Source organism: Microplitis mediator, chromosome 9 (genome assembly GCF_029852145.1).
Source record: "Microplitis mediator isolate UGA2020A chromosome 9, iyMicMedi2.1, whole genome shotgun sequence".
NCBI classification, from domain to species: domain Eukaryota; kingdom Metazoa; phylum Arthropoda; class Insecta; order Hymenoptera; family Braconidae; genus Microplitis; species Microplitis mediator.
In genome coordinates this window covers 7,097,742-7,118,019 of record NC_079977.1, presented here as the reverse complement: position 1 = coordinate 7,118,019, position 20,278 = coordinate 7,097,742, and the positions used below count along the sequence as shown (strand labels likewise).

General features: G+C 26.8%; 1 protein-coding gene and 1 long non-coding RNA gene across 3 annotated transcripts in view; one reads left to right on the top strand and one right to left on the bottom strand.

Moving 5' to 3' along the window:
• Window positions 1–20,278, top strand: part of LOC130674548 (biogenesis of lysosome-related organelles complex 1 subunit 1) — a 90,822-nt gene that overhangs the window by 6,832 nt on the left and 63,712 nt on the right. The window lies entirely within an intron of this gene.
• LOC130674549 (uncharacterized) lies at window positions 442–1,958 on the bottom strand. Its single transcript, XR_008991068.1, has 3 exons — window positions 1,645–1,958; window positions 1,060–1,308; window positions 442–959 (listed from the first exon to the last, which is right to left on the bottom strand). It is a non-coding gene; the product is annotated as an uncharacterized LOC130674549 (long non-coding RNA).

Below are 20,278 nucleotides of genomic sequence, written 5' to 3'. Positions count from 1 at the left end.
TTACATTACTATTTAAATGAATGGTCAGTACTTTTTTTTTAAGTAAAAAACTTTGTTCTGTTTAAAATTTAAGTATGCAATAGTGAATTTTAAAAATTGCTGATGACAGTTATTGAGCCATCAAATTTTCACTTAAAAATCGTAACTGTATTACGTTGCCTGAATAAAAAATCAGCAATAACTCAAAAAGATTCAAAATATCTTAAAAACAATCCGTACAACATCATACCTGCTCGCCTAAATAAAATATTTCTAAAATCATCTTTTAGAACCTTAAATAAAAATCAAATCCCCATAAAAAAATTATAATTAAAAATAAAGTTCCTATGAAATACATCAATTGTCAGAATTAAAATAATGTCTAAGTAAAATTTATGTAAGTCAGAAATTTTTTCACATGTCAATTAAATTGTTCGACGTCAATCCATTATGTAAGAGCGTATATATATTTATGTATTATGTATTGTACAAATCGAATAGATTTATTGGAGAAAAAAAAGATGACTGTATGTTAAATGAATTTTTTTGTGTCACTATACACGACTATTGTAGCTTGTAGTAGGTGGCGAAGGTGTCATGAATAGTTTCGCTAGATACAGGGGCCGATACACCTATCGGCATGTGGCCTTGGTTAAACATGACCTTGCTTTATTTCAGGCACCCCTCGGTTCGTATGTAATGACGTCGCTTAGCTATACATGGACATGAACTGTTTATATGTGTATATATATGCAGCACACATATGTAGGTGTTTCAACGACTAATAGACTTGACAGTGGCCTCTAATACGACCGATACCTTGAACTCATCACAATACAAGCTCACAAAGCGTGGCTTTATTAATAACTAGTGGCTGGTCTTTTTCTAGAGAAACTTTGCTTATTTTTATACTGCCCACGAGTTGTTGGCTGATGATATCCACTCAATAATCATCTGATATTATTCGTTGACTTAGCAACCTTTTAATTAAAATCAAATTTTTTATTCTTAATTATTAAAACCATTAAAAAGTATAATAAATATGTGAAGAATTTCAAAAAACTGTAAACTAGCTATTACCAAGGACGTTTTATTAGGGATACATTTTCCATGGACTGTTACATTAAAAGTCTAAACTAGACGAAACTAGTAAACATTTACCCAGAAATAATTTTTTCACCCGAAAAATTAAATTTTTTATTTTCACCATTTTCTAAGAATGATTTATCCTTGTCTGAGTTTACGTCACTTATGCAGCGGTAAATCATTGGCTCATTATTTTAAAAAATCATGTCAGTTTATGTAATTCGCTGTATTACAGAATATGTGCTGCAATATTCATTATACTGATTAAAAATTTTTTTTTCAAAACAGGAAATATTTAGTATTTTTATTCTTGATATTTCTGAACTTTTTTATGTATATAATTATTCATAGAAAAGATGGATCATAAAAATGAATCATAATAAAAAATAATTAAATTAAAATAAAAATATACTATTCATATATAATGTAATTAAAAGTATAAGTAATAAAAAAAAAATTTGATTAAAATTAGCGACAATTGAGTTGCTTATAATAAAACGGAAGTGACTTGTCAACCGAGACAAATTTTTAAGTATTGAATTATTTTATCTATGTACGACATATATATATACCGCCCACCTATCCTTATAGATGTGCACTACTCCTTCTCCAGCGTTTTCTGATACCTCTTATTCTCCTCTGTCACTCACTAAATACATCCATATTTAGTTGCATATACATCAACACATACATCTATAGATACTCAATAAATAATACATATATAGAGAGAACAGTAGTTGTGTGTTTCCTCGCGCGCATTATTGTGCACTCTGATGCAACTGCGTAGCGTCGGGACGCCGCGGTCAATGTCAAGGCCAAGGTTACTGTACTAAGTCCACCGTTTTGCTTGCAATAAGGAATTCGCGGTTACTTTCGATATCACATTAACTTAAAGATAAGGATAAGACATAATAATACTTGTCGTATGACTTATTTCAATTTTAATTTTTTGCTTAACAATTTCAAGGATATATAATTACTAATTGTCATACAATATTATTATTTTTTTTTTATCATTTAATTATACCTGTGCAAACAATAGTGTAATAATATTTTATATTGTATGATTAAAATGTATGTGCATATATATTATATTTCTATAAATGACATATTTCTTAGAGATAAATGCATTGTATATGCATATATATATCTATACATTCATACTTTTGTATAATATTTAATTTATTATTAACGTTTATGTTTGAATGTCATCAAATACAAGAGAATGAAATAGAGGGTGTATTCAAGGTCATAACTCTTGGAATTAGAATAAATGTCAAGTTAATATGTGATGTGATCTTTGAGTAAATATAACTAAATTTCCTACATGAATCAAAGAAACGATGCCAATAATTTATTTTATTTAAAAGATTAAACTTTATATAATAATGCTTATAATTTATTTATTGCTATATGTAATTTATTATTTTTTTACAATTATTGTAGAAAATAATATCATATACTACATGTTATTTTATTTTAAAATAATTAGAGGAAGAGCGTGCAAAACGTGACCGTCAAGAAAATTATGGATTTTTTGATTAAAAGAAACGATTCGAAACAATTTGCAATGTTAAATTTCCTTAAGAAGGGTGATTCAAAAGTATTCAAAGTATTCAAAAGCATTAAGAATTTTGTGCATTTTAATATATGGTAAATCTTCTGTTTTTGACTTTCATTTGAAGTAATTAAACCAAATTTTCAGTTGCCATAAAAAAAAAATTCTTTTCCCTGGACGGGTGAAATGGTTACCCTAAAGAAAGTAAAAAATTTCTTTTTCTATTACAATTTGAAAAAAAAATGACTACACGCAGAGAATTTTACGGTATTTTTTCCATCAAAAATTTATAGAAAAATTACTATGTCATAGTAACATGAGGACAGTATGGAATTATTGAACAAATTACCGATAACGTAGAAATTTTTAAAATACATCGAACAGAATTTACGAGGTGCATTGTAATTTTGACAAAGCAACAGATTAAGAAATTTAAATCTTGGATAAAATTACAATGCACCTTGTAAATTCTGCTTGATGTATTTCAAAAATTTCTACGTTATTGGTAATTTGTACAATAATTCCATACTGTAAGTAAATGACGTTGCCGAACAAACAAAAATATTGAAAATAAATAATTTAATAGAGTATTACATACCTAGGGAGAAAAGTAGGACATTCCGGCCTGCAAGCACGGTAGCAAACATGCGGATTGGGAGATCCTTCCTTCGTGGTGTGTATACAATTTTTTAGCAGATCTGTACTTGAAAGTTTAAAGTTTTGCTTCTGTTTATAGGAAGAATGGCGCATGTGTTAATTTTTATTATTTGTTCTCTCATGAGAGGAGAGAATGACTTTCTTCCCTTTAAACAGGGTAGGAATTTAAAATTTCGGCGCAGGTATGGTGAAAAATTCTCGAAAACAAAAAAATAATAAAATAATGATAATAATTTAAGAACCAATTTTGGAAAAAAATTTTACTTAATTTTCGAGGTGGTCCGTTTTGCCCACCCGATTCTTTTTTGCCAACCTTTTTCCTATTTGTTAATTAATATGATGAACTATTCATTTAGTCTATGTACGATATTTTGACGAAGTTTCGAAAAAAACTTGTAGTTTTATGTTCGAAAGTTGGCTTTTCTATCAAAAAATTAATAAAAGCTTGAGGGTATACATTACAAATATTCATTTGGCATATAACCATAATATACTATGTATATGCATATATTTATTACTATGGAATATAAATGTATGTAAAAAAATTTCAATAAATTTAATAAATTATTTGTTAATTTTGAAAACATATTTTTTTACAATAATAAATCGAGTAAATATAGAATTGTTTTTTAATTAACTGTGAACATACATTAAAATAAATGTTTATTTTTTTGGAGATAATAGGAAATACGTAGAAATGAAAGTTTGCAGTTATATAATAAATAATAATATTTACTGTCGATAAATAATAATTCTTTGTACTTGATTTAAATTTTTCAAGGAGATAAGAAAAGCAGCATTGCCAGAAGCATCATAATGGATATATGTTTTCGGGTTAACATATTCCAAGATTACTTGTACAATGCACTCGGCTCTTCACGGCAATGAAAGCTTGTTTGAGCTGATGCAATGCTATATAAAATTAGACTTACTCGAAAAAACGCTTATTTTTTTCACCTTAAATTATAATAAAAAATTGATGACGAAAGAATTATTTTCAAAAACGTGACAAAAAATTTTTTTTGTTATATTATATTTTTTATTTTATCTCCAACAGACGTAAAGTAAAAGACCTAGTACCCGACCATCAGGGAACTACACTGTAAAAAGAGCGGTGTTAAAAATGAACTCAATTTAACACCGCGCGGTGTTAAAATGAATTGGCACCTGTGTATGCGGTGTAATTTGGCGATGTTAAAAAAAATGTATTACATATAAAATACATAAAAATTTAATAAATATAATCTGGAGGAAATTTTCATTTTACTATGTGCTTATTTAAATAATTATTTATGATATGCGTAATTTATTTGAAAATCACACAATTTTACGCCCACCATTTCAATCAACAATAATTTAATTAATTAATAAAAATTCTGTTTAATTGTAGTGATCGAGTAAGTAAAAATATTCACAAAGTAAAATAATTTCAACACTGAAAAATGTTTTAACACCGGTAAAGAGTATTTACACCGACAGTGATGTTATTTTAACACCGCTTTCAGCGTTGAAATTAGACGGCGAAAATTTCAATACCTACACAGCTTGGACTTACCCCGGTTTTTTTTTACAGGGTAGTACTCGATCGCTCCATGCATTTGTATATTTATATTTAGTAAATTTTAGCAAATATGAAAATACATGAGTGATTGAGCACTGGTTCCCTGATCGATTACTCGGTCTCTTACCTTACTGAAAAATTTCGATATCTTTCTATACTTTTTAGAAAGTATGAGAAAATGAGATTAATGTTTAATTTATAAAAAAAAAAAATTCATGAATTTTACAGAAATTATTACGTGCAGAAATCTGTTGGCTACGTAATAAAAATTTAATTTTTGTAAAAAAAAAAAAAAAAAAAGAAAAAAAAATTTTGAAAACTTGTAAGTCTCATAAGATTTTAGAATCAAGATTTTAATTTTTATTAAAATAAATTAGTCGATTGAATTAAGGTCATAAGAATAATATTTTTGGACTTACTCGGCAATTTTAAATCTATGGAATAATTAAATCTGACAATGTACTTTTTATATATCTTTTAATAAAAGACAATTACTGCTCCTGGCTTAGAAATTTTTTTAAATTTTTAATTATGAATAGGAGAATAATTAAGGTCCTAAAATATTTCAAAGAAATTATTTTTTATTTTAATTGGTTATACATACAATTATCAACTTTAATTCAAATAGTGAGTATTTGGTTTAGTTAATTATTGGCCTTAAAGTCTATCGAGTTCCTCTGAATATTTAATCCATTGTAAATTAAAACCCATTGATTATTTTTTAACATCCCAATATATACATACTATTTTTATCAATAGTTTACTATATATTTAAAATGAGTTACATCAGATTTTTTTTTTATCTCTTAGAAAGTGAAGTGTTTTGGACTTGAGTTCAAAAATTGGACATTACAAAATGAATTTCTTCAAATAATTGATTGCAAATAAATGATCTTAAAAATACAAGATATACAAAAAATTTTTTATATAAAAAAGCAAAATATACTTACCGGAAAATATTAAAAAAATTGCATATTCAGATCTTTAAAAAATCCTTTTGTGCATAAGTTTTTAAAATTTTTTCTATTCATAAGTAACTTGTTTATTACAAGGATAAAATTGTCTGATGTCTGCTACTTTCAGATATCATTTAAATAGTCTATTAAAAAAACAATTTTTTTTTATTTTACACAACAAGACGTCATATGTTTGCTTAATAAGAGATAATTAGAAATAATAGCGATTGTTGTAAGGATGTCAGTTTTGAAAATTATAAATATTGAATTAAAAAGTGATTATTAGTAGTTTTATAAATAGTTTTCCAGCTTATTTATTTATTCATATATCTATATATATTATATATATATTGTTTGCAGTGGATAACCTATAGAACTACTGATGACCTCGACCCTCTAGTAGCGAGTAGAGCAGAGCGGACAATATCAGCCAAGCGAGATATGCACCTGCACTACCTCAATAACAATATTCCCTCTCTTTTAAATTATATATCATTCGCTTCCTCTTCTAGTGCACATGTAGCTGCTGCGTAGAGCGCCCGTGACCGAAAAGGACCTTGGCCATGGCTCGAACCCGGCGTCGCGACGCAGGCGTCGAGACGCGCGCATCTCGCTCGATTCGAGATTAAACTTGAACCTAGTGAGTATATGTGCATGTATATATACATATATACATACTTTTATTTGTATTTATACGTCAACAGTATGCTCTCTAGGTCCTCAGCCTTGACCTTATTTTCTCTTGCTCTCGCTAGCTGCAAGCTCCCTATGCATTTGGTATTGGCCCGGTCGAAGGTTGACGTGCACTTGAAACTATTAATTTTAACCCGTCGATGAACCTCTGCATCCAATTTTATAATTTACAATAATGTCTTAAGTATCCAGTTATTTATAAAAATTTCATATTTATTATTTACACAAATTTTTTTTAGACATTAAAAAAGTTTAATTTTAATCCATTAGTTTAATAGAAATTTATTAACTCACGACAATAATATTTTTTAAAAAATTTATTTCATCCGTAACTTCGAAATTAATCGTTTTTATCAGCGGCGCTTGTAATCATATTAAGGAATAATTATAAAAGAGACAGGATGCAAAATTTAGTGTAGAAATTCACATTATGATTGTCATTGATAAATTTATATATAGAACATATATCGAAAAATTTCTATAAATTGAAGAATAAAATTGGTCCCACTATTTTGTTCACTACATTCTAGTTATTCCATATGGATGTTAACAGTTTCAAGGCCCTCACTTTGAGGTCATGTCCGAAGATGTCAACCCAAATGTCATTCTGAAAGCTACAATCTTGAACTTACACATAAAAAAGTAATAAACTATTTTACGTTTATTATTAAACAACATCTGCTACAAAAGTTTATTATGAAGTCTCCATTAATTACAGTGAAAATTTTTAATTCTATGAAATAAATGAAAAAAACCAATTATGATGTTAATGCAATTTATAAACCGAGAAATATTTTATTGAAGAATTGTAATTTTATTTTTTATATCTTGTATATTCTTATATTTTTTTTAAATGCAGTTATTATAAGAAGTAAGTTAATGTTTTGATACGATATGATTGATATGAATTATGAACAATCGATCGTAATACCAACAGTTATACAAATGATTTCTGTTTTTTTTTTTTTTTTTTTTTTTTTTATATTCATACGACACCTATGATTATATATAATATGTTTTCATAAGTGAATTACATGCAAGGAAATTTTTAAACATTTCGTATTGAAATATCAGTGTCAGTAATTATATATGAATCTTATATATATATATATATATTATTTTCGATTGTTTTATATTCATTCGATTCGAAATTAGGTTAAAAAAATGTTTTTAAATAAATTATGATAATATATATTTAAAAATAATAACAATTTTGTATTTATTCAATTTAACATAATCATACATGCAATTATGTATATATAAATATGTATAATTAAAATTTTTTTAAGATATAATTTTTATACATATTTACTTTCAATTTACAAATTATTTTTATTTACATAATCTTATATATTTTACTTTAGGACTTTTTTAAAATTTATGATTATTTAGATAATGGAAATAATTGAATATAAATTGCATTGACTGTTAATAAGAATGTAAGTAGAGATGATAAAACAAATAAATATTTAGAAAAAATTTTTATTAGCTGGAATAAGAATACAGTTTCCCGTAAAATAATAATTGTAAACGTGACGTTTAATCACCTTGGTCTGGGAAAACCAATTTGCCCTCTTTCTATTTTCCGCGTTCGCGTGGGTTGTGCATTCAAGCACACTAACCTTGAACTTCATCTCGCGATTCACTGACGTCATGGCAATCGACCTTATATATATATACATATATATATAAGTTTATTAACATAGAACATATCCTAACTTAAATATAAATTCTAACTATATATACATATATATATATATTTCCATACATTTTAATAAATCATGAAAGTATAACATTCAAAAATTTATTACAAAAAGTGTAAAATTCAGTTTATCAAAGTACATGGGATAATTTATCAAATTAGCATCAAGTTTAATGTTAAAGTTAGTTGTGCACAGCAGTGCTTCATAATTAATATCTATCGTAATTTTTCTGATGTAATTTATAATGAACAGGAAAAATAACGACGTTGTATAAAATTTGATATTTTTTAAAAAATATCGTAAAATTTCCTAATCATGTTATAAATGACATTGATTTAATATAAAAATTCAAGGACAAAATATGATTTGTAGATTTTTTTAAAATCGTTATTATCCTTTTTTTTCCAATTGAATAATGTGTGTGTGTGTGTGTGTGTGTGTTAATTGATTGAATTGTTACATACTGATTGATGTTGTTGATTCAAGTGGTAATAGAGCAATTAATAGCTGAATTGAATTTACGTTAGACCTTGATATTACGACCATTGAGACGTAAGTCATCAGGTGGGCGATTTACGTGAACGTCGACCTTGACAGTCACGGCCTTGTTAAGAATTTTTTCCGCGAGCTAAATTGCATGGATTCCGTGAGCAAGCATTGAGATAAGACCTCGTATATGTATAGTCGACTTTGCACTCTCTTTTATATACCTAAATCATCATAAAAAAAATTTTATTTGTTTATTTTGTTTCTTTAATAATGATGGTAAGGAAAAACTAAAAGATAATTTGTGGTAATATTTATACTAAAAGTATACAAATTAAGTATGTGTGTATGTAGTATGATTACACACTTAATAATTGAGTCAAAGAAGGATTCCAGCTTGAACCGGATATTAAAATTAGATATTATATATGTATTATGATGAACTCTGTTTGATAAATTTACTGAAATTTATGTTAACAAAATTTATTATATATTTCAAAGACATTTAAAAAAGTTTGACTAATTCAGTGAGTGCTGGGATAAAACCAAAGACATCTGAGAAAATTAAATTATGTATTGAATAATTTATTAGATTTTCCTGTAATAAATAATGAATAGTTCAATACATCAAATATTCTAATGATATTCAATATTAAAATAATTTATTGGAAAGATAAAGTGAATGTTTATTGTAAATAATTTAACATATACAAGATTAGATATAAATTTTTTTTAAAAATACGTTTTGTATTTATCAGAAATTTTAAAAATATTTTTCGGAAATGATGTTTTATTTATTTTTATACACTAGAGAAAATCCGGAATAATTTTTCAATCTAAATTCACTTCGTTGTTTGAAGTGTTGAAGTTGAAAAAAATCATTCCGCGTCTTGGGTCCGAAAAATGACGAATTTGATTTTTTTAACTTAATTAGTACCAATTGAAGTCCAAACAGTCGCTTAAAATTTTTTTAACCTGGAACAAATTGGCAAAATAAAATAAAAAATTTTTTTGCGAAATTATAAATGAATGATTGATTTAAGTATCAATAATTAAACAAACATAATTTGAATCGTTTATTTGAGAAACCCCATAAGTCATGTTTTTTACGAAATTGGGTTTTTTGCATTTTTGGGTTCTTTGGATGTCCCTCCATAGAAATCAATCGAAATATGCATCAAATCAGCGTTTAAAAAAAAATTAACGGGGTGACAGCAATTTCATTTAATTGAGAAACCCCATAAGTCAATGACTCAAATAAACATATGCAGTTTTAGTTTTACAGAAATCATTTTTTTTTTTTTTTATTCAAAATTCGCGCTTTTTTGGTAAATTAATTTCAAATGTTGTTTTATTGTTGACTGTCATATGACTAATTAAAATGTTCAAATTAATTATAATTTTTTGTAATTTCTGAGTTTCAGAGTTCAAAAACATATTTAATACTTCATTTTATCAGTGTAATAAATGATTTGAGTGGAAACATTTAAAAAAACTATGATTTTATAACTTTTTTTTTCCGTTTGGTTGAGAAACCCCACAAGTCAATCAACTTAAAATAATTTTTTTAAGTAGTTTTAGTTAAAAAATTAAATTTTTCTTGTTAGAATCTTCTCCAGAGACGCTAACATTATTGTATTCAATTATTTATTTATTATTTTAATGTCAAGTTTTTCCAAAAAAATGTTTTTTGTGTTTCCTGAAAAATTTTGTTTTCTTGACTTATGGGGTTTCTCAAATAAACGATTCATTTATGATATTATTAAATTTTAGTCATTTAATCTACGAATTTTTACTCCTTTAATTTCATTCCGCGAAGTAAAGTGGACTAGTCCATCGAAGGGGTTAAATTAGTAAAAAATTATCCAGTCTGCATACTCCGAATTTAATCCGCATTTGTTCTGAAAATTTTATCATGATGTAAAAAAAAAAGTTTCTATTAATTTACATAACCATTTTGTTTTGTAGGATAAGTTTGGTAAAATAACATTAGTTTGTAAATAAGTTTTTTTAAACGACCGTGGACCTGTCGATAATATTTTTTAAAAACATTGGAAAATTTACTATTACACCATTGACAAGTATCAAGTAAATATTGAAGGTCATAAGTCCGTTTCCTAGGTCATTTCATTTTTATGATTCCCATTTCTCACAGTAAATCATAAAACTGTACTTTGTACACAAAAAGTACTTGATGGTATTTTTATGTACAAAAAATAAGAAGAAAAAAAAAGGAATTCAAGTTTTTACAATTTTGCTTGTAAGGCTAAATATTTTTTTGTAACTTTACAACCAATTTGGTAAGGACCAAATAGAAAATACCATCGTAAATTATATATACAGGGTATGTGTAAAAGCCAATAGCTTAAAGAAGTGTGACACGAACCGAAAAAAAAAAAACATAACGAAAATTCCAAACATCGTCATTGACCAAGATTGGTAAATATCATTGGGCTAAAAATTGTAAATCACAAAAGTTCTCAAGTTCACTTGCAATGTTGTCGTTTTTATTATCATAATACGGGACTTATATATAAATATATAATATTCAAAACTAAAGTTAATGGTGTTGATTGAAATATCTTGTCGTTATTGCCCGAGTCAAAATAATTTAAAGTAGACTTTTTTGACTTAAATTTAAGTCAACTGCCAAAACCATGACAAATTTGACGTTTTTTACTGCAGATACTAATAAGTAGGTCAAATTAGCCGAAAGCAAGTCAAAAATCAATAAAAAACATATTTTACTTTGGCTTGCTTTTGGCTAACGACCTACTTAGTTTCCATTTAAGTAAAAAAAAGTCAAATTTAAATTATTTTTTGACCCGGGTGCACCTGTACACTGAAAAAAAAAAAAATAAACAGTTTAAAATGAACGTACACTGGCGTAGTGGTCCTATTAGTGGTGTTATTCAACCGGTGTTACGGCGGGTACATGCACAGTAAATTAACTCCGATTGGAGTTTGAGGGGGTGAGTATGTGTTTTTAAATTTATAAAACAGAAAAAAATAAAATCATTTCAAAATAGTCGTTCTTTAAGACAAAAAACAGTTTTTTTAAACTGAACAAATTGCTGAAATTTTTTAACACTTTTCAAATGAAATATTTATGAACAGTATTATAATTATTTTTATTATCTGATGTTTTGGATGAGGTAATAAATTGACAATGACGATAAATAAATCGTTAATAATTTTATTTCATGTTTTTCGCTGATTTAGTTTGCAAAAAGACTTAAATCATACAAATCTGTATTAACATGTCATTGTGGACAAATATTCTTTAGATTTCTCCATAAATTGGTAAAAATGTCGTATCAATTTTTGAAACGATAGAAAATTTTTTCATGTATTAGAAATACAATTCGACTTCTGATACTTCAAAAATAAAACTACTTTTTTTTAACACTACTTAACACCGAGAATAATTTTAATAACAGGATATCGTGAACTCAACACTGTTTTTTTTAGGGTGTATACAATAACATTAATATTTTTTAAATTTTTGAGTTACACAAAACACTCAGAGAGTTCAAAAACGCTTCGCGGTTGAGGTGTGCTTAATATTTTTAATAAATCATCTTCGAGTAATTATTTCTGTAGTATTTTTAAAGTCAGGAATCTTTCCGTTAAAGCCTGACCTGCAAGTTCTGATAACTAATGATGAAACGGTTCAATATTTTTACTCAAATTTTTGAATTCTCATCTTATTGAAAAACTATGATTTTGCAATTTTTTTTTTCAATCTTCCAACGAACTACTCAAGTTTAAAAAAAGCATTTTTTGAGCAAAAAATAAAAATTTCAAACAGCCAAATGTATTGATCTTCAATGTTGACGTGAAATAATTTTTTGTTTTATTTTCAAATGTCTCATTTTTGGAAAAAGTTGTTTTTTCTTTTGATCAATATCTCAGAAATTATTAAGATTTTTTACCAAAACAAGGGCGTGTATGAAAATGACCTTCGTTTTGTATGTAAAGAGGAAGTAATAATATACGCGATCGAGGTATTTCACTGCCAAAATGCTTGCATAATATCTTGTTGACAAGATCACGCCACACTAGTTCCACCATCAAGCTTCATACTATCTCAGTCTAAGGTTGTACCGAGGTTAAAGAGAATGGAGAAAGGAAATTTACATTACACAATGTTATTTTATTAGAATTATTTATATCATTAATCTATATTGCCAAGAATATATTAACGTGATTGTTTAAAAGTATCATTTTAATTAAAAACGAGTTTAATCCATCATTTTTTCACCCATTTTAATTGAACAGGATTTATTTTTTTATATGATGAATAATTATGCAATACAATACTGTCTAATGATAAATATTCATTCTTTTTATGAGAGGAAAATAAAATAAGGGCATTGATATTAATAAGGACATACATATTAATAATGGATAAAAAATAATTTATTTTAAAATATATGAAATTTGTATACATTTTTTTATGGATTTGCTCTAATGGTACCATAGCAAAACAAATTTTTTTTTTTACTTATTTAAATATATTAGGGTGGTCGTTAAAAATTTAATTTTTTCAGACGCCCCATAAAAGGCTTCTTTTTAGTGAAAAAATAAGTGGGGACTTTAGTTTTTTCTTTTTGAGTAAAAAGAACACGTGCCTCAGGACGATCAGTCAGTTTTTCGATACAATTGTGTTTTTTTTTAAATATCTCATGAAATATGCAGATTAAAGGAAAAAATTATAGGAACAATTTTGTAGGAAATTAAATTCTTGACGAAAAAGCTCATGTTGATTTTTTTTATCAAATGTGTATTTACGAAGATATTTTAAAAAAACTTTTTTAGATCTTATCAATTGAGGATTTAAAGGATTACGAATGTTAAAAATAACGTTTTTTTTTTAATATATAGACAACTTCGTAACTCGTAGCTTATCAAACATTAATGCTCGTTATAGTTTCTATATTTAGAAAAATGTTATTTTCAAAATTTGTAATCCTCAAAACGCTCAATTCATAGCTCTAAAAAATTTTTTTAAAATATCTACGTAAATACACATTGTATAAAAAAACTGAATAAGACCTTTTTTGTCAAAAATTTAATTTCCTACAAAATTGTTTCTATGGTGTTTTCCTTTAATCTGCATATTTCAAGAGATATCTTAAAAATACCGCGACTGTATCGAAAAAAACTTTGATTGTCCTGAGGCACGTGTTCTTTTTACTTAAAAAGAAAAAACTAAATTCCCCACGTATTTTTTCACTAAGAAGAAGCTTTTTATGGGGCGTCGGAAAAAAATTAATTTTTAACGACCGCCCTAAAATATATATATACATTTTCCAAAGCTTCCACAATGACGTCGTAATTAGACCTCTCGAAATTTGTGGTTTCAATAAAAAATGGTCTCCGCTTTTATTTCTCATATGTACTGTTTCCTTCGAAAACTCAGCGACATTATTGGGGATCGGTTGATATGGAACCAATATAAAACAGTCATAAATAACGATTTTACACATTGAAAAAATTTTAAAACTTGCATAGTCTACAGACATTGTTTACAAAATTCTTATTCATAATGTGCCAAAAAAAAAGTTCTTTAAGGTATCGGTTTCCTTTCAGTTTTAGTATTAGAATAGGAAAATTTTTGTGCGATAACTTTTGTAAGTTGAAAATTTTTAAATAGAATTCGTTCTAAACTCGGACAATATTACGAGTATTACCAGGAAATAAAAAAAGCAATTATATATTTTTAAAATTGGAATTAGCAAATTTTCTACTAAAGATAAAAGATATCAAAATGTTAATTTTAATAAATATACCAAGTGAGGCTTTGTAAAAATTTTTTTCCTGTAAAATATTTTGTTGTGACTTCAGAAGTTTGAATTTCTTTAAATAACTTTTATTTGCCTCATCGAATTGAATAGTATAAAAAAAATCTGCAAAATTATTATTCTTAAGTTAGCGACAGCATTTAAAAGGCGGGAAAAAATCCTCATTTGCATATTTATCATCAAATCATTTTCGGACAGTCCTGATAAACAAATTACGTTTCTAATTTTATGAGCTATTTTTTCCCGGGTTTCTTTTTCAATATAAAATTTATACACCTAAAAAAAATATTAATTTAAAAAATCGAAAGTTTACTTTACTAAGAAATCAAAATTGAATTTTTAGTTATGAATATAAATTCAATACCGGCGAGTACTAAAATTAAAAACAAGTTTTCGTAGTTTATTTTTCTTTTTTATTCCTTTTAAATTTATAAAAGCAGAGATGATTAATATAAGGTATTTTATTAAAGTTAAAAAAAAATCTTTGGTAAAACGATTAGTTGAGACGAATAGCTTCCTGGAGCGCTTGTGAATTAAAACTTCTCGTGTTCAAGGCCTAGTTCCGCATTTAGGCGTTATTAATAGATACTTGGTTATATGCGAATCACTAAGTTTATAATTCACATCGGTGATTGTGGTGTACTTGAACCTATAGCATTATTAAAATACAGTACAGTAAGATGGTCAAAACGTTAAACGTTATTGAAGTCACTTTTGACGAACAAAGAATTCTTAATACATACTAGGGTGGTAATTCTTCATGATTGTTATTTCCGGTCAATCATTGTCAATTGAATTTAAATTGATAAATATTACGTATTGAATATTAAAATTAATAAATACATTTTATTTATAATACATTTTTTTTTAATTATATTACATATGTATATATCTGAGAAAGTATTTTTTATTTAATGTCACTCTGCTGGTGAGTTTTATAAATTCTTTTACGGTTAAACTAAAAAGGTCAGTCGTAAAAAATTTTAAGGTTTTGGTTTTGTTGTCGTAAGTAATGAGCAATGAGGGTAGTTTAACAAAAGATAAATTTTTAAGTTTTCACTTTACGGCTAAAGTCGATTATAGGTTTAGAAATTCAGCCAGACCTCGAAAATATTATTTTTTCCGGGTGAAAAAAGATGCCTGACTAACGTGGTGGTATACTTGCGATTTCACGTGCGGCCACTCTCACTGAAACTTTTGCCACTTTCTAAAGATGCTTGAGTCTGGTCTACAGTCTACCCAGTCTAGAGTCTAGATACTTGGAAACATAGAAGGGGTCAATTGTCAAGTTAACTTCAAAGCATCAGGTAAAATATTAGCTCGTCACTCATCATGCTCTTTTCTCAAGTATTCATACACAATAGAATGGGTAAAAGTAGACTAGTCTAAATAAGCATCACATCGTAAATTTGTAACATTTTCGTCATTGTTTTGTTAAGTTTAACCGACAAATACATAACTCTTTACCCGTAAATTTAAATTTTACCATTCTTCAGGTTTTCAAACTGATTTACAGTCAGTTTTGCACTGACAAATAGGCTTATGCCCAAATTTATAGTATACGTGAATAAATTACGATTTTCAAGGGCACTGACTTATACATTGATTCTTATTTGCTAAACGTTTCCTACTCCTTTGTATATTTTTAGAACGCATAAACATGATTGGGGTAAATAAGTGAAACATAAATTTCATTTGCTAGGGTAAATTTAAACATTTGAATACTCGGGTCAAGAAAATAACTTGATTTTGACTTATTGGACTGGCTTTTGACTTAATTAACTTGATTTTGGCTACACTTTTTTTTTAACTTCAATATGACTTTTTTAATTTAAAAATTTTAGTAAACTAAGTCAAATCCCCTTACAAAGTCGCCGAGCTTCGAAATTTTCCCATAGATCGGCCGATGCCTGGTTTGCAATGATTGGCCAATAAATGGCTAACTATACTGGCCCGTGCATGGTGAATCATTGGCAGCCGCCTTTTTGCTTATAAAAATGGCGCACAATTAACCGCCGTTCGTTGGCCAACGGTTTGATCGAGTGCTCTTTGCGCAAGCGCTACTTGCTTTATATTAGCTGATTCTGTGTCCGTTATTTATTTTCTCAACTTGTATAAATGATTATTTCAAATTTTATTAAAGAACAAATCTTACATTTCAATTTTATCCGCCATGTCAGAGATTCATATTAACGCGTAGAAACGCGAATTCATTATTGTTATTTAGTATAGTTGTTATTAAATAATTGAGATAAATTAAGCTTTGGCTGATGCTTGATACCAAGCTTTGGCCGATGATTGATTGCCACGATTGGCCAATGCTTGCGACTGCCATGCTTGGGATACCGTTATCATCCGATATTTAGCCGATCGTCGGCCGATGCTTCGAAATTGGCAGCCATTCACGACCCGGTAATGAGCCGATTCTTTTTTTTTTAATGGGATCCAAGACAACGTGACTTTAATTTGACTTCGGCGTAAGTCGGTACTAAGTAAGACAACTAAGACGAATCAAAAGCAAAGTTAAAAAGAAAGAACTTAAACTTATTGGCTTGCTTTTGTCTTGCTAGACTTGCTTTATTTTCAATTTTTAAGATTACGCCAAAATCAAGTTAATTTTTTGACTCGGGGCAATTTTAAAAATTGATAAATTTTATTGAATTTTTATATCTCTCAGAAACTTATAGGAACTTTCACGATTATTGTGATAATTAAATATAATATTTTTATCATTATATACTTTCGGTTAAATTATTAATAATGAATTTAATAAATTGATTACTTTAAAATGGTGACAGGATTAAAACTATTTATTATATAATATATTATAACAATAATGTATTATGTTAAAATTTCTTTATAAATACGAAATTCTTATATTATTGTAACGTTGGCTCCTCAAAAAAACTTTTTGAAATTCGTATGATAATACTTTAGAGAGAGCTACGTATAATTAAATATATATTTTTTAAAGTAGATTGTTCTATAAAGATGTTGAAATTTTTATTGAAATAAATTCATTTGTTGTTTATATTTTAAAAATTCACTTCTTTTTTTTTTCTTTCAATTACAATTTTTGTTCAAATATTTTAATTAATTTTTTTTTTTATACCTACAATATTTTATAAAAACAGACTAGTTGGAATAGAGAAAATTCCACGCAAGCCAATCAGAAGCTAGGAAAAATGAAAACATTAGAAACATTAGATCAAATTTTTAATAAGGACATGATAAAATTTTTTGTCAGTTAATAATAAATTGAGTTTAAAGAAACAGTTAGTTTAAGATAAAAATTCAAATTAAAATCATTTTGGAAAAACTCTCCACTGAAAAATTCCTATAAAAATTTTAACAAATTTGAAAAAAAATTTTGGGACACTTGAAATTGTACAAAAAATGATGATAAGAGTCGTAAAAGACGATTAATAACAATTTTGAATAAAAAAAATTTTTTACCAAATTTTCGGGGTTGTCCGTTTTGCCCGCCCTCCCCCTAGATTTTCAAAAAAATTTCATTGTATTAAACATACTGATTAAGATGAAACAGAGTGATCTTCAGATATAGGTCGATTATTTATAAAAAATTACTGAACACATCTGAAAGGATGAGAGTACAATTTATTTGGTTGGATAGGTCGGCATAGAATGACTCATACATAGAATATTACTCATTTTTCAATGACTATTTTTCGAATAAATTCATAATTGCTCATTCAATGAGTCTGAAACTTTAATCTAGTCCGTTAAAATGAATTACATCGATTAAATTCGTGACACATCAAGAGCTATTAATACTTCTGATCGATCATACATTTACTAAAACTATATACTTGCTTTATATTTAATTTTTTTATCAATATTTAAAGCGGCAAATTTAAAATTGGTAAACGTTTTCATCAATTGATCGTTTCCTCCTCTTTTATAAGGATACTGTTTTCATTTGACCTTGTGTGTTATATACAGTTATAACTGAATACATGCTTTCAAAAGACTTTTATATGCATACAATTTGATATTTGTAATTTTCAGGTTTCCGTCTGTTTAAGATAACATTAAAAAAACATTTTTTTTCTTTTTTTTTTTTTTTCATTACCGAGTTAGTTACTTCATACTCCTTTTTTTAAACTTTAATATGTATATGAAATAGTGAATTCAACGCTTGGATTTTGAAAAAATTTGTACCTATATACGAGTAAGTCATTATTACGACAATTATAAATCACTTTTTTTGCTGAAAACAATTAAAGTTTAGATCACAAATAGTACTACTAATTGTCACAAGTCTAAAAAAAAAAAAAAAATACTCACACGGAAATGCATCAATCTGTTGACAAATTTTCAAATACATTTCAGCGAAATTTAGCCTTTTGCAAAAAGTTTTATTAACAAGATTCAATTTTCGTTTTTATTTAATTCTTTATAAAATTATTTTATAAAGTAATCAAAATTTTATTGTATGGCAAATTTTTAATTTAGATTTTATTCTTGACTTACTTTTTAGTAAAAAATAATAATTACATTTATTCCAATATATCAAATTTATGTGACGAGCTTCATTTATTTTGTTGCAATAATTTTTTGTAATAACACAGTAGCTATGAAAAATTTCAAAAATCAAAATTTTGATGACTTTATTTTGAATTAAATTTTTGCCATCACATTTTGGTATTTTAAATTTATTTTTTCTCGACTTCATTGATTTCGAAAACTCTATTTTTTATTTTGGCTGCCAAAAATGATATATATATTTTTTTTCAAATTTCATTCATTGAAAAACAGAAGACGATTTGGCTCTAAGTTTAATTAAGATTTAAATATAAATCGCAAAAATATATCACAACGCACTATAAAAATCAGTATATAAATTACTAATAAATAAAAATACAAATGTTCTACTTAAATAAATTTTTTGTGAAATTATTCATATACTTGATCATAAATTTTTGACACACAAAGATGGTTTTCACTTTCATTCGAAAGGCGAATGTGTGCCATGCGGAGTCACTGGGATATTGGCCCTGTTCTACTTTTTCTTTACCTGATGTTTTTATCTCAAATACCTATTATTTATATATCCATATATATTTTTTAAAAATATATTTATTTCTCAATCGAAAAATTATAAAATCCGTTAGCAATTTTTATTGTTTCTATATATTTGCTATTAATTTATATTTAATAAAATCCGGACGGTTACCCCGGAAGTGGCTTTCACTTTTTCCAACCACATTACTTTCTCTCATAAGACACTCTCACATCCACGTAACTATAGTGGCAAATTGAGGTTTCTAGGCCGTAGAGAATAACAAAGAACACTCCCGTTCCCTTGTGTGAATCCATCGTTATAATTCAGGGCCGACAACTTTGTCTCTCATTCTATCTTCTCAATAAATATATATTTATCTCATACTTTTCGCAATACTATCCTACTTCCGTTACTTTATATAAAAAACAAATTTTTAACGATATTTTTTAAAAAATTTCCATTGTTGTGAATTTTTTTGCAAACGAATTAATCATAACTAAAATTTCAAATTTTAAATTAAGTGAACAAATACTTCCAAATTAATTTGATATAAAATTGACTATTTCGTCCCTGTCCAAAAATACATAATTTTGAGATAATTATCTGTCATTGGTGAAAAGATGCCATATTCTTTGGTTTAGATAAATAAAAGAAAAAAATTAATACGAAGAGTAATAATAGTATATTTCTGGTCATATAAATCTTATAATTGGATATATACATTTTTTTAATTATGTTAAAATTCACTCGTCGTATTTAATCACTT